This window comes from Copidosoma floridanum, unplaced genomic scaffold (genome assembly GCF_036245765.1).
Source record: "Copidosoma floridanum isolate Cflo_tuat_1 unplaced genomic scaffold, Cflo_Japanese_pri ptg000032l, whole genome shotgun sequence".
Lineage (NCBI taxonomy): Eukaryota > Metazoa > Arthropoda > Insecta > Hymenoptera > Encyrtidae > Copidosoma > Copidosoma floridanum.
In genome coordinates this window covers 3,100,473-3,125,996 of record NW_028321909.1, presented here as the reverse complement: position 1 = coordinate 3,125,996, position 25,524 = coordinate 3,100,473, and positions in this window count along the sequence as shown.

The window sequence follows — 25,524 nt, the reverse complement described above, 5'->3', positions numbered from 1 at the left end:
CCAAGTAGAAATAAAACTAATGTAAAAAATTATGTATCATAAGTTTACTGCAATTTAGTGTTTTTGGTATAGATAAAACTATTGTCAGTAATCAAATTATGCATGTAATTTAAAACAGTTTTCTTTGCGCGTCAAAAACTTTTAGTAATTCTTAAAGTATAATTAACTTAATTAACAAAGTGAATGTGGTGAAAAGAAAATACAATAAATTACAAAACTAAGTTTAGATGACCAAGGCTAACGAAATACTAGGTAAGTACATGTGACTAATAAAAAGATTTATTGTCTAGTTTCGAGTCTCTCATTTCAAAAACTAATAATTTTCATTAATTCCAAAACTCTTTTTAACGGAACGAAAGGCAAGTATGGATTTTTATCATTTCTTAACTCTTACATATTCTTAACGTATGTTGTTTTTCAGAAAAAAAATCATTTATGATACTTTTTTAGCAAGAGTTAAATAGAGTGTTTATTTCAAGGTTCAACCGAATGCTAATACCGGCAATGTTATTTTTAAGTTAATTAAGCGCTACTTTTCTTGTGTTTCACCTAATTTCAGTATGTCTATAATTCTAAACGCATATTTATTATTAAATGGTTATTGTAAATACTGTATACAAGTGTTTCCACTGTTCGGCAAGGACGAGTATGGACAACAAAACAAATGGTTTGTATTAGTAATTATCGATCAGTTTTTACAGAACTTCATGAGCGCTCCCATGTTGAATATCAGTATTCGTAAATACTTTACAAATACATCCAACAACAAGATAAGTGAAAATATATTTATATTTTTTTCGATTTTTTTCGTATTCTCTACAAGTTTTGCTGCCTAGTAAAAAAAAAGCTTACCCGAAAAATTATGTATCATTAGTTTACTGCATTTTAGTGTTTTTGGTATAGATAAATGCTATCGTCAGTAATCAAATTATGCATCTAATTTTAAATAGTATTTTTTGTGCGTCGAAATCTTTTAGTAATTCTTAAAGTGTAATAAACTTAATTAACAAAGTGATTGTAGTAAAAAGAAAATACAATAAATATCAAAACTAAGTTTAGATGACCAAGGCTAACGTAATACTAGGTAAGTACATGTGACTAATAATAATTTTTTTTCTTCGGGTCTTGTATTTTTTGACACTGATGAGACAAACTTTCTTTAAGCTCACGAAACTTGTAATTTTTGCCATCGAAAATTTTCCAAACCTCTCAATTTTTACCTATTTCATTTTACTGTAAATGTCTCAAAACGCATTTTTTTGATGCTGGCATGAAAAAATGTTTCCGTCGAGACTTGTATTCTGTCATACTGTCAGGACTTCAACTTTTTTCAGCGCACGGAACTTGTAATTTTACCGAAAATTTTTTAAACCTTCTAATTTTCACCTCTCTATTATTTTACTTTAAAGTAATTAAATTAAATGTCCCAGAACGCATAGTTTTGATAATGACAAAAAAAAAACTTTTCCGTCTGCACTTCTATTTTTTCGCACTGATGAGACTTAATTTTCTTTCAGCTCACGGAACTTGTAGTTTGTGCTATCAAAAATTTTCCCAATCTCCTGATTGTCTTCTATCTCATTCTACTGTAAATGTCTCAAAACGCAGTTTTTTAATGTTCGTAAATGTCATTTTTTTGCTTTAGGACTTGTATTTTTTCGCACTGACGGGGGAATTAGTAATTTGGGCTATCGAAAATTTTTTTAAACTCTCAGTTGTCACCTACTTCATTCTACTGTAAACGTTCCAGACTGCATAGTTTTGATGATGGCCAAAAAAAATGTTTTCCCTTGGGACATGTATTTTTTTTCGCACAGTCCAAAAATTAGCTGACGATTTGGCATCAGAAATGAGCTGATTTATCAGCTGATTTTTTTTAGCAGTGATAATATTATTAGAAATAATCTTATTTAAATAATCTTTTTTTCGTCTCAAAAATTCGAGAACTTGCAGCGACTGACCGGGGGTACTACCAAGGAAGAGAAAATCTTTAAATTGGTGGTAAACACTTTCTTTGGGGTCAGAGACAATAAGAGAGAACTAAAAAAAACTTTTTAATATTTACTAACACGTACACATTAATCTTTGTTCATATATGTCCTTGTTCTGCATTGTAAACACTTGCATTGATAAGTCACTGTAGTCACTATGTTAAAAAATAAAAAAAAAAAATAAAAAAAATAAAAAAAAAAAAACTTAAAGACACAACAACAGCAAATAACACGCTTAAATAAATGTTGTTAACTGATTAGAAGAACGAGATCACTAACTTTACCAGCTGATCTTACTATTAAAAACATTGCTGCGTAGAACCTATAATGACTATAAGAAAATATTCAACTTCTCGTCACAAAAGAAAATAAGTAATCGTGACAAAAGCGGGGTACGCAAGAAACTAGCAAACAGAAAATTTAATGTACTTAAAATATTAAGTAGAACATAATTCACTTACCTACTTCCATTAAACATCAGCTTTTGTCTTGAAATCTTTACAATGTCTATATTTATCTGCAAGTCCATATTCTGCTTGAATAATTTTTTGATGTTAGAAGAGCCCTAAAAAAATTATATTAAGTAATATTTTTCGCTTTTATCGATTAACAAAGTACAGAATACGTCAATACTGAAAATCAATAAAACGTATACTCTCTGTCCTAAAATTCTTCGAATTTTTAACAAACACTATCATGGGAGTTAAAGATACTAAGAGGGGACTGTAAAATGTTGTGTACTTACTGATATGAACCTTTAATTCTTTGTTTCAGCTTGTTCATGGAAAGCATTGTGAACACTTGCATTTATTATTTGCTATAATCACTTTGTCAAAAGAAGCAAACAAAATTGTAGTTGTTACAGATAGAAGTTGGCGCTCACAAGTTATATATTATAACAATATAAGGTTTAAATTAAGTATCATACGCTAATCGAATGTAATCGCGTAACAAGGATGCAAACATGAAGTACACGACGTGGATGTCGATTTGGTGTCATGGAATAATCAAGGCGAATTGTTTGACGCGAGAAGCTTGCGGCCGTCAAGTCAGTATTTGATATCATAGACCTCGATATAAGCAAGAAGTTCCGGTTGTACTACAGTTCAAAGTAGCGTGCACAGCCAAAGGTCTGGGGCTGTTTAGGCTGAAAAGTTGTCTCCATGATGAGAGCGCAATTAGCTGTAGTGTTTAATGTTAGCTGCTCCAATTAGAATTTGGCAGTTTGCTCCTTCGTTACCGATGGATCGTTGTGCGACAACATCCAAACTCACCAGAAACACGGAGGAAAAGTTCTTGAAGCAAACGCATAGTGGTGATGGAAATGCCCCCCCCCTTTTTTGAACCTATGCGATTGGCTCATGACGTGTGTGCTTTCAACGCATGTAAGCTATATCCCACAAGCATAAGCTTTTTAAGCGCTAACCACAGAGTAATTGTATGAAGGCACTGGCTTTTATGATGGATAAGACAGAAGCACTAACTATAGCAGTTAACTTATTATTTAAAACTCTACTACTTGAAACTAATTATAGCTATGAGGTAATATAAAGCTTTTCATCTCAAAAAAAAAAAAAAAATGCAATCGTGACGAAAACGCAGTATGCAAAAACAACGAGCAAACAAAAACAAAAATTTGCCGAAATCATTGTGTAGAAGATAATTAACTTACATACATCCATAAAACGTTAGCCTAGTATTGAAAATTTTTATAATATCCACATGCTTTGAGAAGTCCAAAACGATTTGTTTTAGAGACGTTTTTTTATTTGAAGTACCTAGAAAAGTAAAAATTAATTAGGAAGTGATATTTATCTCTTTAAACAATAGAACCAGTAAAAGATATGTAAAAGCCTAAAAATTGTAAAAACTTGCTTTTCTTCTTAAAAAATATTTGAATTAAAGACAAGCATAATTTTTAGGCTTTAAGGCACTAAAAAAAGTCTATAGTAGATTTTTAATACTTACTAATACGGACCTTTCAATTCGTTATCCTTTTTTGTCCTTGCACAGCATTGTAAACACTTGTGTGAATTATTCTCCATTATAAGTTCGTTAAAGAAAACAAATGGAATCATAAATATACCAAGTATTTTCAAAATTCAAAAATAATAGTTTTTAACCATCTTGCAGAATAAGATCCACTAACATTATTAGTTGGTTTAGCTATAAAAACAATAATGCATTTATCTTATAATACATGTAATATTATAGATAATTATTTTTCTCTTCAAGAAATGAAAAACGCAAGAAATACATAAAAGTCAGTAAATAATAATAATTTATACTATCTTTGCTTCCGATTTTCAAGTTGCAGGTAATTAAGAAGGTCTGTAAAAACGTTTTAATACTTACTGATACGTACCTAGAATTTTATTGTCCCTATTTTTCATTTTTTGGCATTGTCAAGACAGTTAAATTCAATGGTTACTATAGTAACATTGTTAAAAAAACGATTAAAACTAAACGCATACCAAAAGTTTCCGGTAGTCAAAAATAATAGTTTTCAACTACCTTGCAGCATACGATCATTAACAATAGCAGTGGACTTTACCAAAAAACTAGGCTGTATTTAACTTATGGTACATAATATAACAGATTTTTTTTTTTTTTCAGGTAACCAAAAAGGTAAAGGATACGTAAAATATAGTAAATAATAAAAACGTATACTCCCTTATGTTTCTGTTTGGAATGTCTTTAAATCAATAGCAAATACCGATTTTACAGTTGAAAGCGCTGAAAATGGACTATAAAAACTTTTTGACACTTTCTAATACATACTTTTTAATTTGATCCATACTCGTCTTTGCTTCACATTAAAATTACTTGTATACACTATTCACCATACTCACTTTGTTAAGAAAAAACGAATAAAGTAATAGATAAACAGAAAAGTTATGAACCACAAAAATTATAGTTTTTAACTAACTGGCAGAATAATATCACTGCCATTAGCAGTTGATCTAACAAGCAACAAATAAGGTAAAAGATGAGTAAAAGTTAATAACTAATAATAATTTATGCTTACGTTTCTTTCTGTTTGAATTATCTTAAAATTAACTACAAACACTGATTCTAAAAATAGAGAAACTAAAAAGGGTGTATAAAATCATTACAAAACTTACTAATTCGTACCGTTTATGTCATTATTCTGATTCGTCTTTACCCAACATTAAAAAATATTCCGTACGAATATTAAAAATAAAAAGATATCACTTCTCAGAATTAAATATATTTATTTTACTATTTCTTTTACAAAACGATTTTCTCGCTCTTAAAATTCGCAGCGATCTGACAGTGTGCTTGCTAACTTTTTTTTGCCGATTTCCCGTTGGCTCGTAACCAAACAAACAAAAAACAAAGTACGCTCGCCCATATTAACATATTTGGACAAAATAGAAAATCAATATTGACTACCGTTGCTAAGACGATATTTTCTCCTCAAAAAACTGCCCCTCGGCCAAACGTCCGTGGAAAAACCGCTTGATTTCCCACCCCGTGGTCCCCCTCTTTTATCGAACTCCTGAAATGCGCCCGGTGAGAGGGAATAGGTGTCCCTGGTCCGGCCCTTAATCGTCCGGTCGTGACACGGGCTAGTACGGCTTCTATCTTCGTAAAGAGAAACTTTTCGAGGTAGAAATAAATACTAAAATTGACTAGAAATATAGGCGAGTGTTTATAAAAGGATACCGCAACACTTTTGTATACAGTATTCATAACAATCACTGGAAAAAAATGAATAACATTATAGACATACCAAAATTATAGAAAAAAAAAGAAACTTGCCTACATCTAGGGAGCATCAGCCAATATCTTGGAATTTTAATAATGTCCGCATGATTCTGCAAGTCCAAAACGTTCTGTTTGGACAACGGATCTTGTTAAAAGTACATAAGCAAACAAAAATTAAATTAGCAGTGATTTTTCTAAACCTTGAAACTGGTAAAAGATACTTGGAAGCCTAAATAATGTGACAATGTGCACTTGCTTCTTGTCGTAATAGAAGATCCTTTAAATTAACGACGAACACTACTACTTATTAAAGTTTGAGGCACTACAAAAGGTCTATAGTAGAGTTTAAATATTTACTTATACATACCCTTCATTTTGTTATCCACAATTGTCCTTGCCCAGCATTAATAACACTTGTATTAAGTATTTACAATAATCACTTTGTTAAAAAAAAAGATTGAATTTATAGACATACTAAAAGTTTGTAAAACACAAGAATAGTAGCATTTAACTAATTTATAGAATAAGATCACTGACAAACGCAGTCGGCTTAACCATAAAAACTATAATTCGTTTAAATTGTAATAAATATAATATCATAGATGACTTTTCTCCTTCCCAAGAATCAAAATACGTAAAGAATACGTAAAAGTTAGTAAATAACAGAAATGAATACTTGCTTTTTATCCTGTTAAAAGTATCTTTGACTTGTTTAAAAACACTGATTTTAGAGTAAGAGGCACTAAAGCAGGCCTATAAAAACATTTTAATAGCCAGTTATAAAAACCTTTTATTTTAACATCCCTAATTGTCCAAGCTTAGTATTATCATCACTTATATACATTACTTACCACAATCACTTTGTTAAAAAAATTAGATATAACAAAAGTTTCCGATCCGTAAAAAAACAAGTGTAAAACCGTCATATAAAATTTGATCACAGACAATCGTGAATATCTTTACCAAAAACCTATGCTGAAGTATCTGTGGAAAATGAACAAATACTGACGTAATTATTAGAAGAACTAATAAAGGTCTATAAAAACTGTTTGATACTTACTAATGCCTACCTTTTATTTTGTTATTTATATTTGTCCTCGCCCAGCATTGAAAACACTTGTTGACAGTACTCCCAATAATCACTTTGTTAAAATGAAAATAATTAAAATCACATGTAGGTATACCGAAAGTTTCTAAAACACAAAAACTGTAGCATTAAAGTAACGTGCAGAATAAGATCACTGACTTAAGCAGTCAGTTAAGTCATAAAAACTGCAAGTCATGAAACTTATTATAAATATAATATCAACGAAAATTTTTCTTTCTAAAGAACGAAACACGTAGAGAAAAGGTAAAATTCAGTTGATATTAAAAATTTATACTTGTTTTTCTTACTGTTGAAAGTATCCATGAAATGAGAACAAATACTGATATTAAAAATAAAAGCACTAATAAAAATCTACAAAAACTTTTTGATACTCACTGATACATACCTTGTTTTTTTTTCCATACTTGTCCTTGCCCACTATTACAAACACTTGCATGGAGAATTCACAATAATCACTTGGTTAAAAAAAAAAAACGAAAAAAATTACGGATATCCCAAAAATTTCCAATAATAAGATTAGTAGCAATTAACTAACTTGCAAAATAAGATCACTGACATTAGCAGTCGATTTAACCATAAAAACTATAATTTATACATCTTATAACAAACATTATATAAAAGTTTTTCTTTTTTCTAACAAACGGAACACGTTGAGAGTACGTAAAAGTTAGTAAACGATAGAAATTTATACAACCTTTTCTTCCTTTAAAAAGTATCTTTGACTTGATTAAAATCACTAATTTCAGTGTTAGAGGTACTTAAACAGGTCTATAAAAACTTTTTTATGGTCACTTATACATACATTTCATTTTAACATCCCTAATTGCCCAAACTTAATATTATCGTCACTTGTATACATTATTTACCACAATCACTCTATTAAAAAAATCGATTAAAATTTAAGATATACCAAAAGATTCCGAGGCGCAAAGGAAATAGTTTCAAACCATCTTGTAGAATTCAATTACTGATGGTAGGATTTGTCTATACAAAAAACTATGCTGTATTTAAGTTATGCTACATAATATTTCAGATGATTTTACTCCTTATCAGATAACAGAAAACGTAACAAATACGTAAAATGTAGTAAATAATAAAAATGTATACTCGTTTTTCTTGCTGTTAAACATATCTGTTAAATAATAATAAATCCTGATATTAGAAATGAAAGCCCTAATAAAGATCTACCTCGAGATCTACAAAAACCTTTTTCACACCTCATTTTTTTTTATATTTGTCCTTGTCCAGTATTGCGGAGTTATTCGTTACCCGAGCTACCTACATATGGAGCTTGCAACCATGAAGACCCGGAGGTCTTTATCTCCCAATGTGAACTCTATTTTAAGGCTCATCGCACCCTGGATACCCAACAGACTTTGGTAGCAAAAAAGGGGCTTCGTGGTGACGCCGAAAAATGGTGGCAGGTTTATAAATATCTGTCTTTCACCTTCAAACAATTTGGGGAGCTTCTTCGGGCACGCTTCGACAGTCCGGCGATCCAGGGAAAACTACATTCCAAGCTATATTCCAAACATCAAACAGAGAAGAAACCAGTAGCAGCATTTCTGCAGGAGAAGTACCTTCTGTTTAAAAGAATCAGTCCTGCAGCCAAGGAAGAAGTAACAATCACCATGGTCGTCGAGCTCATTCGTCCATCTATTCGTCAGTTTCTCCGAAGCCATACATTCAAGACCTACGCGGATCTTCTCACTATGGAAGTCCAGTTGGAAAAAGACGAAGGAGACCTCACGAAGACACGGGGCAAGAAGTCTGGTATAAACGCCAAGCAAACCTCAGTGACTACCTCTACTGGAGCCAACCCAAACACTTGGCCACCCAAGTGCCACTTCTGTCCCGATTACCACCTTCACAAGGACTGTCCCATTCGAATAGCTCGAGCCTCAACTCTCCCGGGAAACGAAACTGAAGTGTCAGGGGAGCCGGCAACAGGCGCTCCGGAGAGACGCCGGCAATAAATGTCACCAGCATGCCCCACCAACCACTACAAAAAATTATGGTTGGACTGGGTCAGCCAGAAATAGCTGCTCTAATCAACCAAGCATCTACCGATAATTTTGTACATCCCTCACTACTTTCGGGACAGGAGAAGATCACACCCTATACTCAACAGTGTGACTTGGCTTGTGGTAATGCAACTCTCACGACCTCCGTCAGTGTTTGTCTTGACCTACGGATTCAGGAAAAGGCATTCAAATTTAGCTTTCTCATAGCACTAGACCTACGACATTAAATGGTCCTGGGTCTAACAACACTGTACACGGAGAAATCTATCTTGGATTTGACGAGGGCAGTGCTATACTTTGGAAGTAGCCAACAAATAACTATCTCATTTGTGTCACGCCCATCTTGGGAGAATCAGCAAACAGCTCTAAACTTAGATCAGATTCGACATGAATTCACTGTAGGAGAACGTACTGGCCTCTTTTAACTGTTGCAAGGACACGCAAAAGTCTTTGCACCTTTGACGGGAAAGTTACGTCAAACTTGCACCATACAGGGGTCAACTGTCTCCACTCCTAGAGTTGAAGGTGGCGAGGTCATGAGAACCCAGATCCAAAGATGCGACTACGTAAGGTTTGAGGGAAGTACAGTGATATTTATTGAATATGTATTTATCTACCACTGCTTAAAGTCAGTCGAGTGGCCTAAGAGATATGCATTGCACGTATTTGCAAATCTCAGATCATACCTAATCAGTCGTCACCCAGTCCGTCTTATATACTTTACGTCACTTTCTTACTTGCGATTTTCGCTAAAGACTAGTGGTCACCACCTAGCGAGCGATAGGTGGTACTATCAAGTACTAAGTTGGAAGTCTGAGCTGCGCACGAAATTTCAAAATTCAAATTTATGTAGAAACGATCTAGTTTGAGAAGAATGATTATTTTCATATACAATAATTAATAAAATAATTCCCCAGATGGTAACAACTAATATAAGCATTCAGTTAAACCTTGAAAACCATGCTCTATTTAACTCACGATAAAAATAGTACCATGAATAATTTTCATAACTCCGAGAAAACGACATACGTAAAAAATACGTCAAAGATAGAAAATAGTAAAAATCTATACTTGCCTTTTATCCTATTAAATAATTTGAATTAATTAAAATTACTAATTTTCGGGTGAGAGACACGAAACTCGACTAGAAAAACTTTTAATTAGTCACGTATACGTACCTGTTGTTCCGTTATCCTTGTTCATCAAAACTCAGTTTTGTAAGTTATTGTATTTTCTGTTTAGCACAATCACTTTGTTAATGAAGTTAATTATACTTTTAGAATTACAAAAAGTTTTCGACACGCAACAAAAACTAATTATAACTACTTTTCAGAAATTGATTACTGACAATATCGTTTGTCTATACTAAAAACACTATGACAAGATGAACATACGATGCATAATTTTTCAGACAATCTCAAATTTTACAAGGCAGCTAAAAACGTATAGTATACGTAAAATATAAAAAAATATATAAATATATTCTCACTTATCTTGTTGTTGAATGTTTTTGTGAAATATAAACGAATACTGATATTCAACATGGGAGCACTCATGAAGTTCTGTAAAAACTTATTGATAATTACTAATACAAACCATTTGTTTTTTTGTCCGTCCTCGTCCTTGCCGAAAGGTAAAAACACTTGTATACAGTATTCACAATAACTATCTTATAATAAATATACGTTTAAAATTATAGACATACTAAAATGAAGTGAAACACAAGAAAAGTAGCACCTAACATACCTGAAAAATACTATTGCTGGTATAAGCATTCGGTTACACCTTGAAAACAACACTCTATTTAACTCTTGCAAAAAAAGTATCATAAATATTTTTTTTTCTGAAAACAACATACGTTAAAAATATGTAAGAGTTAAGAAATAATGAAAATCCATACTCGCCTTTTGTTCCGTTAAAAAAAGTTTTTGAATTAATAAAAATTACTAGTTTTTGAAATGAGAGACTCGAAACTAGACAATAAATCTATTTATTAGTCACATGTACTTACCTAGTATTTTGTTAGCCTTGGTCATCTGAACTTAGTTTTGTAAATTATTGTATCTTCTATTTACCACAATCCCTTTGTTAATTAAGTTAATTATACTTTTAAAATTTTTAACAAATTTCGACGCGCAAAGAAAACTGTTTAAAATTACATGCATAATTTAATTACTGACGATAGCATTTATCTATACATTAAACACTAAAATGCAGTAAACTTATGATACATAATTTTTCAGATAAGCTTTATTTCCACTAGGCAGCAAAACTCGTAGAGAATACGAAAAAAATCGAAAAAAATATAAATATATTCTCACTTATCTTGTTGTTGAATGTATTTGTAAAATATTAACGAATACTGATATTCAACATGGGAGCACTCATAAAGTTCTGTAAAAACTTATCGATAATTACTAATACAAACCATTTGTTTTGTTGTCCATACTCGTCCTTGCCGAACAGTGAAAACACTTGTATACAGTATTTACAATAACCATTTAATAATAAATATACGTTAAGAATTGTAGACATACTGATATTAAGATAAACACAAGAAAAGTAGCACTTAATTAACCTGAAAAATACTATTGCTGGTATTGGCATTCGGTTACACCTTGAAAACAACACTCTATTTAACTCTTGCAAAAAAAGTATAATAAATATTTTTATTTTTTTTTCTAAAAAACAACATACGTTAAAAATATGTAAGAGTTAAGAAATAATAAAAATCCATACTCGCCTTTTGTTCCGTTAAAAAGAGTTTTTGAATTAATCAAAATTACTAGTTTTTGAAATGAGAGACTCGAAACTAGACAATAAATCTTTTTATTAGTCACATGTACTTACCTAGTATTTTGTTAGCCTTGGTCATCTGAACTTAGTTTTGTAATTTATTGTATCTTCTATTTACCACAATCACTTTGTTAATTAAGTTAATTATACTTTTAGAATTTTTAACAAATTTCGACGCGCAAAGAAAACTGTTTAAAATTACATGCATAATTTGATTACTGACGATAGCATTTATCTATACAAAATACACTTAAATGCAGTAAACTTATGATACATAATTTTTCAGATAAGCTTTATTTCCACTAGGCAGCAAAACTCGTAGAGAATACGAAAAAAATCGAAAAAAATATAAATATATTCTCATTTATCTTGTTGTTAAATGTATTTGTAAGATATTAACGAATACTGATATTAAACATGAAAGCACTCATGAAATTCTGTAAAAACTTATTGATGAATACTAATACAAACCATTTATTTTGTTGTCCGTACTCGTCCTTGCCGAACAGTAAAAACACTTGTATACAGTATTCACAATAACCATCTTATAATAAATATACGTTCAAAATTATAGACATACTAAAATTAAGTGAAACACAAGAAAAGTAGCACCTAACTAACCTGAAAAATACTATTGCTGGTATGAGCATTCGGTTACACCTTGAAAACATTACTCTATGTAACTCTTGCAAAAAAAGTATCATAAATATTATTTTTTCTAAAAAACAACATACGTTAAGAATATGTAAGAGTTAAGAAATGATAAATATCCATACTTGCCTTTCGTTTTGTTAAAAAGGGTTTTTGAATTAATTAAAATAACTAGTTTTTGAAATGAAAGACTTGAAACTTGACTATAAATCTTTTAATAAGTCACATGTACTTACCCAGTATTCCGTTAGCCTTGGTTATCTAAACTTAATTTTGTAATTCATTGTACTTTCTATTTACCACAATCACTTTGTTAATTAAGTTAATTATACTTTAAAAATTACTAAAAGTTTTCGACGCACAAAGAAAACTGTTTAAAATTACATGCATAATTTGATTACTGACGATAGCATTTATCTATACAAAAAACACTAAAATGCAGTAAACTTATGATACATAATTTTTCAGGTAAGCTTTATTTTCACTAGGCAGCAAAACTCGTAGAGAATATAAGAAAAAAAAAAAAAAATATATAAATATACTTTCACTTATCTTGTTGTTGGATGTATTTGTAAAATATGAACGAATACTGATATTCAACATGGGAGCACTCATGAAGTTCCGTAAAAACTTATCGATAATTACTAATACAAACCATTTGTTTTGTTGTCTATACTCGTCCTTGCTAAACAGTGAAAACACTTGTATACAGTATTTACAATAACCATTTAATAATAAAAATGCGTTAAGAATTATAGACATACTGATATTAAGTTAAACACAAGAAAAGTAGCACTTAATTAACCTGAAAAATACTATTGCTGGTATTAGCATTCGGTTGAACCTTAAAACCAACACTCTATTTAACTTTTGCAAAAAAAATGACATAAATAATTTTTCTACTGAAAAACAACATAAGTTAAAAATATGTAAAAGTTAAGAAATGATAAATATCCATACTTTCCTTTTGTTCCGTTAAGAAGGGTTTTAGAATTAATTAAAATTACTAGTTTTAAAAATGAGAGACTCGAAACTAGACTTTAAATCTTTTTATTAGTCACATGTACTTACCTAGTATTTCGTTAGCCTTGGTCATCTAAACTTAGTTTTGTAATTTTTTGTATCTTCTGTTTACCACAATCACTTTGTTAATTAAGTTAATTATACTTTAAAAATTACTAAAAGTTTTCGACGCACAAAGAAAACTGTTTAAAATTACATGCATAATTTGATTACTGACGATAGCATTTATCTGTACAAAAAACACTAAATTGCAGTAAACTTATGATACATAATTTTTCAGATAAGCTTTATTTCCACTAGGCAGCAAAACTCGTAGAGAATACGAAAAAAAACAAAAAAAATATAAATATATTCTCACTTATCTTTTAGTTGAATGTATTTGTAAAATATTCACGAATACTGATATTAAACATGGGAGCACTCATGAAATTCTGGAAAAACTTATCGATGATTACTAATACAAACCATTTGTTTTGTTGTCCATACTCGTCCTTGCCGAACAGTGAAAACACTTGTATACAGTATTTACAATAACCATCTTTTAATAAATATACGTTTAAAATTATAGACATACTAAAATTAAGTGAAACACAAGAAAAGTAGCACCTAACTAACCTGAAAAATACTATTGCTGGTATGAGCATTCGGTTACACCTTGAAAACATTACTCTATGTAACTCTTGCAAAAAAAGTATCAAAAATATTTTTTTTTCTGAAAAACAACATACGTTAAGAATATGTAAGAGTTAAGAAATGATAAATATCCATACTTGCCTTTCGTTCCGTTAAGAAGGGTTTTCAAATCAATCAAAATTACTAGTTTTTAAAATGAAAGACTCGAAACTAGACTTTAAATCTTTTTATTAGTCACATGTACTTACCTAGTATTACGTTAGCCTTGGTCATCTAAACTTAGTTTTGTTATTTATTGTATTTTTTTTTTACCACAATCACTTTGTTAATTAAGTTTATTACACTTTATGAATTACTAAAAGTTTTCGACGCACAAAAAAAACTATTTAAAATTAGATGCATAATTTGATTACTGTCGATAGCATTTATCTATACAAAAAACACTAAAATGCAGTAAACTCATGATACATAATTTTCTGGATAAGCTTTTTTTTCACTAGGCAGCAAAACTTGTATAAAATTCGAAAAAAATCGAAAAAAATATAAATATATTTTCACTTATCTTGTTGTTGAATGTATTTGTAAAGTATTCACGAATACTGATATTAAACATGGGAGCACTCATGAAATTCTGAAAAAACTTATCGATGATTACTAATACAAACCATTTATTTTTTTGTCCATACTCGTTCTTGCCGAACAGTAAAAACACTTGTATACAGTATTCACAATAATTATCTTATAATTAATATACGTTAAAAATTATAGACATACTGAAAATAAGTGAAACACAAGAATAGTAGCACCTAACTAACCTGAAAAATAATATTGCTGGTATTAGCAGTCAGTTACACTTTGAAAACAACACACTATTTAACTTTTGCAAAAAAAGTATAATAAATATTTTTTTTTCTGAAAAACAACATACGTTAAGAATATGTAAGAGTTAAGAAATGATAAATATCCATACTTGCCTTCCGTTTTGTTAAAAAGGGTTTTTGAATTAATTAAAATTACTAGTTTTTAAAATGAAAGACTCGAAACTAGACTTTAAATCTTTTTATTAGTCACATGTACTTACCTAGTATTACGTTAGCCTTGGTCATCTAAACTTAGTTTTGATATTTATTGTATTTTCTTTTTACTACAATCACTTTGTTAATTAAGTTTATTACACTCTAAGAATTACTAAAAGTTTTCGACGCACAAAAAAAAATATTTAAAATTAGATGCATAATTTGATTACTGACGATAGCATTTATCTATACAAAAAACACTAAAATGCAGTAAACTTATGATACATAATTTTTCGGATAAGCTTTTTTTTTACTAGGCAGCAAAACTTGTAGAGAATACGAAAAAAATCGAAAAAAATATAAATATATTTTCACTTATCTTGTTGTTGGATGTATTTGTAAAGTATTTACGAATACTGATATTCAACATGGGAGCACTCATGAAGTTCTGTAAAAACTTATCGATAATTACTAATACAAACCATTTGTTTTGTTGTCCATACTCGTCCTTGCCGAACAGTGGAAACACTTGTATACAGTATTTACAATAACCATTCAATAATAAATATGCGTTTAGAATTATAGACATACTGAAATTAGGTGAAACACAAGAAAAGTAGCGCTTAATTAACCTAAAATTAACATTGCCGGTATTAGCATTCGGTTAAACCTTGAAATAAACACTCTATTTAACTCTTGCTAAAAAAGTATCATAAATGATTTTTTTTCTGAAAAACAACATACGTTAAGAATATGTAAGAGTTAAGAAATGATAAAAATCCATACTTGCCTTTCGTTCCGTTAAAAAGAGTTTTGGAATTAATAAAAATTTTTAGTTTTTGAAATGAGAGACTCGAAACTAGACAATAAATCTTTTTATTAGTCACATGTACTTACCTAGTATTTCGTTAGCCTTGGTCATCTAAACTTAGTTTTGTAATTTTTTGTATTTTCTTTTCACCACAATCACTTTGTTGATTAAGTTTATTACACTTTATGAATTACTAAAAGTTTTCGACGCACAAAAAAAACTGTTTAAAATTACATGCATAATTTGATTACTGACGATAGCATTTATCTGTACAAAAAACACTAAATTGCAGTAAACTTATGATACATAATTTTTCAGATAAGCTTTATTTCCACTAGGCAGCAAAACTCGTAGAGAATACGAAAAAAAACAAAAAAAATATAAATATATTCTCACTTATCTTTTAGTTGAATGCATTTGTAAAATATTCACGAATACTGATATTAAACATGGGAGCACTCATGAAATTCTGAAAAAACTTATCGATGATTACTAATACAAACCATTTATTTTGTTGTCCGTACCCGTCCTTGCCGAACAGTAAAAACACTTGTATACAGTATTCACAATAACCATCTTATAATAAATATACGTTCAAGATTATAGACATACTAAAATTAAGTGAAACACAAGAAAAGTAGCACCTAACTAACCTGAAAAATACTATTGCTGGTATGAGCATTTGGTTACACCTTGAAAACATTACTCTATGTAACTCTTGCAAAAAAAGTATCATAAATATTTTTTTTTCTGAAAAACAACATACGTTAAGAATATGTAAGAGTTAAGAAATGATAAATATCCATACTTGCCTTTCGTTCCGTTAAGAAGGGTTTTCAAATCAATCAAAATTACTAGTTTTTAAAATGAGAGACTCGAAACTAGACTTTAAATCTTTCTATTAGTCACATGTACTTACCTAGTATTACGTTAGCCTTGGTCATCTAAACTTAGTTTTGTTATTTATTGTATTTTCTTTTCACCACAATCACTTTGTTGATTAAGTTTATTACACTTTATGAATTACTAAAAGTTTTCGACGCACAAAAAAAACTATTTAAAATTAGATGCATAATTTGATTACTGACGATAGCATTTATCTATACAAAAAACACTAAAATGCAGTAAACTCATGATACATAAGTTTCTGGATAAGCTTTTTTTTCACTAGGCAGCAAAACTTGTATAGAATTCGAAAAAAATCGAAAAAAATATAAATATATTTTCACTTATCTTGTTGTTGAATGTATTTGTAAAATATTCACGAATACTGATAATAAACATGGGAGCACTCATGAAATTCTGAAAAAACTTATCGATGATTACTAATACAAACCATTTATTTTTTTGTCCATACTCGTTCTTGCCGAACAGTAAAAACACTTGTATACAGTATTCACAATAACCATTTTATAATAAATATACGTTCAAAATTATAGACATACTGAAATTAAGTGAAACACAAGAAAAGTAGCACCTTACTAACCTGAAAAATACTATTGCTGGTATGAGCATTCGGTTACACCTTGAAAACCATGCTCCATTCAACTCACGATAAAAATAGTATCATCAATGATTTTAAAAATAAATGATTTTATTTATAGACATTTTGAAATTATCTATAAAACAAATATTCTATTATTTAACTAAAGTGAAAAATAAGATCATTGACGTTAGAAGTCTGTTCTATGATAAAATCTACGATTTATTTACCTTATGATAAATGTAGTCTTATAAATAATTTTTCTTCTTTTCAAAAAACCAAACACGTAAAGAATAAGTTAAAGTTAGAAAATAATAACAATTCATACTTACTTTTAATCCTGTTAAGAAGTGTGTTTGAATTGATTAAAATTAATGATTTCCGAATGATAGGCACATAAACAGGCCTATAAAAACGTGTTAATAGTTACGTATACAAACCTCTTTTTCTATTGTCCTTGTATGTTTGAGTGCAGTATTGTCATCTATTGTATACATTATTCACCACAATCACTTTGTTAAGAATGCCGATTAAAAGTTTAGATACACCGAAAGTTTTCAACGGCGCAAAGAAAGTAGTTTATGACCATCTCGTAGATTTCGATCTCTTACAATAGCATTTGTCTCTAATAAAAAACGATGCTGCATTAAAAGTATGTTACTTAATATCTTACATGATTTTTGTATTCATCAAGCAAGAAAAAAGTTAAGAATACGTTAAGTATGGTAAGGATTGAATTTTTTATTTGCTTTTCTCACTTTTGGAAGTATCTGTGAAGTATTAATAAATTATTATATTAGAAATGGAAACACTAATAAAGGTCTATAAAATTTTGTTGATGCTTACCAAAACGTACCTTTTATTTTGTTGTCCCTATTTGTCCTTTTTCGCATCCTAACACTTGCATTTATTTTACACTTTTTTCTTCATTTTAAAAATCAAACACATTTGTAGACATCATAAGAGTTTTCAACATCTAAAGATACACGTTACTTATACTGGTAACCTAAGATCACTATTCTTCGCAGCTGACTTTGCTATCGAAAACTTTTCTGCATGATTATGATTTTAGCTATTAAAGAATATAAAATCTACTGCCACAAAATGAAATATGACCTAGTAAAAAAAACGTGGTGCACAAAATACTAGTAACAAAAAAATTGATTCGCCGAAATAATTAAATAAAAAATTATTAACTTACTTACAACCATAGAAAATGAGCGAAGATCTGAAAACCTTCATGATGTTAACTTTTCTGCAAGACTGAAATATTATGTTTCAGCAATGATTATTTTTTTAGAAGTACTATAAAACATAAAAATCAGATTAGATGGTAATTTTTTTTTCTCTCTTATCAAGACAAAAGGTGAAGGATTCGTCAAAGTTTGTGAATCATAAGAATGTATACTTGCTTGTCTTCTTGTTACGGGAATTCAGTTACGGGATAATGAGTCCGTCTGTTGATGTGCGCACAGTAGCTGAAAGGGAATTTTCTTTACGTAATTACTGTAAAATGAAAAGAAAATGTGAGATAAATTAAAATTGGTCAGAGAGCCAGTTGATAGAAATCCAAATCTTTTGCTCGTGGTGCACCAGCAAGACCAGTAAGCCTCAGTGATGGTTGGACGAAGAATTCTTTTAGAACGAGAAGCTCGTATTTGTTCTTTATTGACACAGGGGCAGATGGCGCATTTATATCCTAAACCGCCAAGTTTGCGTCTAGGGGTAATCATCTCCAGTTGTCCAGCTTTAGTTATATAGTGGACTCCCAGGTATCATCGTTGGTGGCCTGAGCGTTGAGCCCAAGTAATAGATGTTACTCCTGCCGACAACGTTTGGTTTGCTACAAAATTTAAAAACTTTTATAAGTAAAGCGTTTTGTGCTTGTTGATTGGCTTCAAATTTCACTCTTAATACATAGATGTAACGTTTATATCGTAGCATCAAAGTACAACAGTAAGTAATATTCGTTCAGATCGGTCTTACGATTTAATGAGTAAAATATTGTATTTAATATCAAAAGGAGTTTTACTGTGCAATTAATTAAATGACCAATCTCATCAGGAAGCCACAAAAACGGGAGAAGGCAAGTTTTTATTTATTTACGTGTTCTTTCGTTTTATTTATATCTTGATATATTTTTTAACTACTAATAATACTTCAAATTTTTTTAACAGTATTTCTAAATTTTTTTTTTTTTTAAAATGAATATCATCTTAATTTTTCTCTCGCATTTAAAAGACTCATCATATAATTGACCTATTATCTTACAATTATGACACTGTTAAAAAAATTCAGGCAAAATCAGTACACATATGATGAGAGAAAACTAAAAATACGTAACGAAATTTTAAAATCTGATTTTAAAAATATCTTAGAGACATTCTTACATTTAACACAGTGACTTATAATATTTGTAAAGTAGGTATTTAAATTGAAATAAAAGTCCATTACTTTAAAATACAAGTATTCTTTGAAAAGGAAATACTATACGTGATTGAAAATTCAAAAACATAACGAAATTAAAACAACACGTAAAAAATTTAAAATTTAATAATTTTTTGAATTTTAAATTAAATACTTGATTAAAATTATAAAACAACATTAACAATTCAGAAGAAGCTAGGCCTAATATTACATAAAAAAATTATTAATTCCAAAATACTATTTTTGTATACAGAGGTCATTGTATTATATCGAATGAACCATATTTTGGGTACATTATATATTCCAGGAAAGTATTAGCTATGTGAAAGGCAGCTAAGTAGGTGTTAACCGCGAATTCGCAGTGTAGCAATGCTACTAGTGACTCATTATTTTTCTTCTACTTAATGAAGACAGTGAAAACCAACTTAATTAACTTATTATTGTCGTTATCAATCTATTTTTGATTCATGTGTGCGCTCAGCACCTCACCCCTATTTCTTTTTATGCTTTGTAATTGGACTTCTAGCCCGTTAATCAAATAAATAAGAAAATATTTTCTTATCTGAACTAATATCTTATATTAATCTAATTAAATAAAATATATAATTCTAAAAAAAATTTATTTACTTTATTATTGCAGTATCAATACAAATACTTGTTATTATTTAATCAAAAAAAGATTATTATTTCTAAAATACGTTGACAAATGTTTTTAAGTATAACTAATAAATAAATTGTTTCCTTGGACATGCAAGCGTTAGTGTTTAGAAACCTAGCTGCTTTTCAGTATTATTTAATAAGAAAATATGCTGTGACTTGAGCATGAGCATCGCCGATTAAAAACCCACCTGTTCTTTAGTATTGATCATGAATAAAATGTGCCCTTAGGTAAAGCAAACATTGACTATTGGAAAACTAATTGTTTTTTTAATACTTTTTACTAATTAAATGTGCCCCAAGATCCCCAAGTATCAGTAATAAGCAAACCCAACGGTTTATTACAATTATTAATTTGAAAAAGGTACGTGTTAACAAGCAAGCATCGGTGACTAGCAGTTTATATTTTGTTTATTATTAATACTACAAGACAGTTAAGTTTATAATAGCCGATACTTGCTCGTTTAGGAAAAAATGTATTAAAAAATAAGTCGGCGAACGGCACATTCTGTTGTAAAATGATACTTATAAGCAATTTTGTGTCTAATTGTCAATGCTTGCTCGCCCGTGGACTTACTTTATAAACAAATAATGCTAATAATCAATAGTTGAGATTTTAATCATTAATACTTGTTCCCCTGAGAAAATGTTTTTCTCATTGCATATTGCTGGTGCTTTCTTGGATAGAGGCATATTTTATTAATAAATAATACTAATTAACAGAAATGCGAGGCAAATTAAAAAATCTTTTTGAAAATTTAAAGTTATATTATGGTGATGTAATTTTTAACAAAAAGTAATACCAATCTTTCGTTAGGATTAAAAATGCACGTGAATTTTCCAAAACATGTTGAATTGTAAGATTGTTAGTGATTATTACAGTAAATGTGTATTGATTAGACATAAATGTATAAATTAAAAACCATGACATAAAAGTTTTCACTTAAATTAAAAATTCGTTTGAATTTTTAAAAACATTTTAAATGTTAAGTAACAATATACATACATACATACATATATATATATATATATATATATGTATACACCACTCAAGATCAAGAGTTATCAAGAAAGTCGAGTACAAATCAAGACAAGGACGATGTTACCGATTTCGAGAACGACTCAAGAATAATACGATATCTGATTTCAATCTATTTGGAGAAACGACAAGATTTAGGAAAATATCGTATTCATATACAGAACTAAGCATACCCATAAAGAAACAAAATATAGATATGTACAATTGCAGATAATAATGGGGGCTATTTTCTGCCACTGGGGACGCTCGCCATCACATTAGGTACTCGCCACTCGCGTGTATTTCGTATATATATATATATATTACGATGCGTGATGAGCCTCACATAAAATATAGATATACTAAGGTGTACAGAGTACCTCATGTAATGACGAGCGCCCCCATGGCAGAATAGACTTCATTACAATGTAAGATTAAGGTAGAAAGTTTGTAATATTCAAATGAATATAATGAATGAGGAAAAAGGCATGTACCATGAACATAATGTATATGATAACACAGAAGAAAACACTGGATGAACTATAAATCTAGATTAGAAATAGGGACTCAGTTGAAAATTTATAGCTATGGCTACACCTATAGAGATAATAGCTTTATAGTTGTAGCTATAATGACTTACGTCCATAGCTAAAGTCAACTACAATGTACCTATGAATTATTGTGAATTATAGCGAATATAAAACTAAAACTATTTCTAAAACTGATTTTTTTTTTTTTAAGTAAGTTCAAACGTAAAAGGCGTTATTACGTGGATGACAACTTAAAAACTGAGGGCTTCAAGTACTTTCCAATAAGAAGAAAAAGAATAAGTTTATTTGTTTATATAATTTTTTTAATATTCCTCGAAAGTTCTTGAATACCCCAATTTTTAAGTTATCATCCACATAATAACGCCTTTCATGGCTGATATAACTTTAAAAAAACGAGAGTTCAAAACAACTTTTCCTTAAAATACGCGAAAAATTTATAGCTGAACACCTACATTTTACAACTACTATTCACAAAAATGTATAGATACGTTGTTGTTGATTATAGCTATAAATATATGCCATTGTAGCTATAATAAAAGCTATATTATTTATAGGCATAATTATAGCTATAAATTTTAGACAAAGAAGTAGAAATTCAATACGTATATTGCAAACAACATACTGGCGGAAAAAAGAGTGAGATATGGTTACAATAACATTAAAAAAAGGTACCACCTAGGGTATCGACGTATTCGACGTAGTGGCCGCGGACGCGTATGATAAATATATTGCTATATGCATCCATGCGCCTTTTCTAACCTATACGCCTTGCGACACGCGCTACTTTCTTCAGATTAGAGAATTGAACAAAGTACTGATAACCACTGTTCTATTGAATAATTAGGTTTTTGAGCTACATAATGAGCAGTACAGTGATAAATTAGTTTTTAAAATTTAGTAAAGTAAATATACGATTTTGAAATTTGTTTCGTGGCTTTTTGTTAACCTCAAGGTTTGAAAAACTATTGTCGTTGATTTTAAATAGTAAAACTCAATCCAGTATTAAATACAAATAATATAGCACATTGTCATACTTAAATTTTTCAATGTATCAAGCTGTGAAAAAGAACTATTATAAAAATCTACATCATGCATGATATGAATTGGATGATTAAAAAGGGGCACTTTAAGGGTATTAACATAAATTTACGTCAACAGAAAAACAGAGCCGTGCTAAAGAGAGCCGTACACGGAGCAAGTAATGGCTTTGCACTAATGTGTCTCGTCCTCATAGATGAATGACGAATTTGCATTCGGCATGAATAAAAATAAGAAAATTTAGCAGCAGGGTCGTACTAAAAATAAAAAGCACTTACCTAATTAGTAGTTTTTGTCGAACAATTCTCTGCCACGTTCGCCGACGAGTGCTACTTGATAATGAAAGCCGTTGGTAACTTTTTCCACAAGCAGGCGCACGACTTTCACTTCGTGGGTGACGTACACTGAAAAACTATCGTTACCGCTGTTAACTCGCAGGTGGCACAGATGTACTGCCGTAGCTTCGGCGTAAGAAGAGCGCCGAAAGTATTGGCTTCAAGATGGCGAAAAGTGGTCCCCCCACCACTCTCCTGTCTAAGAAGAGTGGTAGGAGGACTGCTTTTTGGTCACGGCTGCGCGACAGCCAAAAGCGTCGTCTGTTACGACAGTGGTTCTCAAATACTATAGTCACTAGTCATTTATGATGTAGCCATATATATACATGTGTGTATATAATTTATACCAGCTGATTGTTGCGCTATATAGTGGTTAAGTGCTCTGTGTTGTCTGTTCTGTCATTCCTGTCTCCTGTATCGGTGCTGATAACTGAGATACCAAGAGCCAAGCCAACGTTAATGCTGGTACTTATAAGTACTGACCAATGGCTTGACCTTGACTTCTCTTCAACCAACTGTGGCCTTTTTCACCAAGTCAAACTATGAGGTGAGCAAAGATACTACTGTTAGTGCTAGCAGTTTGACAAGTAGCTGCTAAGCAGATCTGACAAGTAAACTGCATATTTCAGTTATAAGCCCAACAGTGTTTGGTGAGTTGCAGTGCTTGTTTTTTTATTCTCTTTTTGTATATTTTTTTGTCTCTCTTAAATTTGTATATAAATCAAGCAGGACTTTAACGTGGGATTGCTAACAAATGAGTAATTCCCACAAGTTTCCAGTCACAAAGTTGTGAATTACTTTTCCTGCAATCAAATCAAACAAAACAAAAAAAAACTTATCAAGAAGCAAGAGGTTAAAATTTAGTTTTATCAAGCACAATTTTGGAGGATAATAAGAAAAATCAAGGGCTGATGAAGTTTGACAAGAAAATGTACCTGAATCTCTGAAATCATCGAATGGCTGTGAATTCCAGTTGCTTTAGAGGCTGTAGTAAAGAGTTTTTTAATAATTATTGTTCACAATGAAGGTACAGAGAAAAGTCACTCAACGCTCTCATGAAAACTTGGTGCCATGTGATGCTAATAGCACAGTTAATAATAAAAATGAAGTTCAGACTTGCTCAAAGTTAACAAGTGCGCAGCTCATCATATTCCAAACATAAAGTACAGTTGTGGCAGATGGTCTTTACAATTATTCAAATGAAGTAAATTATGAAGGTTAAGAAATTTCCCCACCAACTTTCCAATTTTGCTGGCTGCAGTAACAGTTGCTTAGCAGTTGGATATCAGTTTTAGTATCGTAATGCCAGTTTGGATTTGTATTCTCTCGACCTGGAGCAGCCAGGCTGTATGATACGTACATCAAGATCAGTGTGCCAAGTGATCAAAGGTTTTGTCCTTTTTTTTATTCATGTGTACCTAAAATATTCGTAGTGTTGAGAAATTTAGTATGATAATTATAATTACCATCAAGATTTTACAAAATAATTTGGGGAGCTGGCGGAACGAATTCAGCTGGCATTATTGTGAGTTGCTATGATTGTGGAAAAATAATGATTCACTTTGCTGACAAGATGTTTGAGAACGACAGCAACTGTTTGATTAGCAGTCCCGACAAACACAAAGGTCCTGTGAGAGCACTGGACTTTAATCCATTTCAGTCTTATTTTCTAGCTACTGGTGCGACAGATAGTGACATTTATACTTTGTATATTAATTGGACAAATAAGCCTATGTCTCCTAGTTCCAAAAAAATTTACCACCTGAGAATGTACTAGATGAATCATGGAATACACGAGGTACGTTACTTGGCAACATTTTTTTTTACATATTCATAATTGACATTAGAGCATTTTGTTGTTTACAGTGCAACACATTCTTGCTTCAACATTTTCACAGCGTTGTGTCATTTGAAGAAGAATTGAGCCATGGTAATACTCACCGATGCCAATTCAAGAGCCTCTATAAGCATTGTCATCAGGAATTGTAACATAATAATTCTTCATCATTATTGAAATATAAGTGAGATGAAAATCAGTACACTAAAATCCTTATATATAGTCACACAGCTGTCTCTTGCTTCAGAAGAGGATTAAAATCCAATTATTGAACTGTGGGATTTGAGATTTGCAACCACACCGTAAAAACATTCCAAAACCATCGAAGGAAAGTAATATCAATTGCCTGGAATCCTTATTATTCTGATCTTCTCAGTTATGCAAAAGACAATA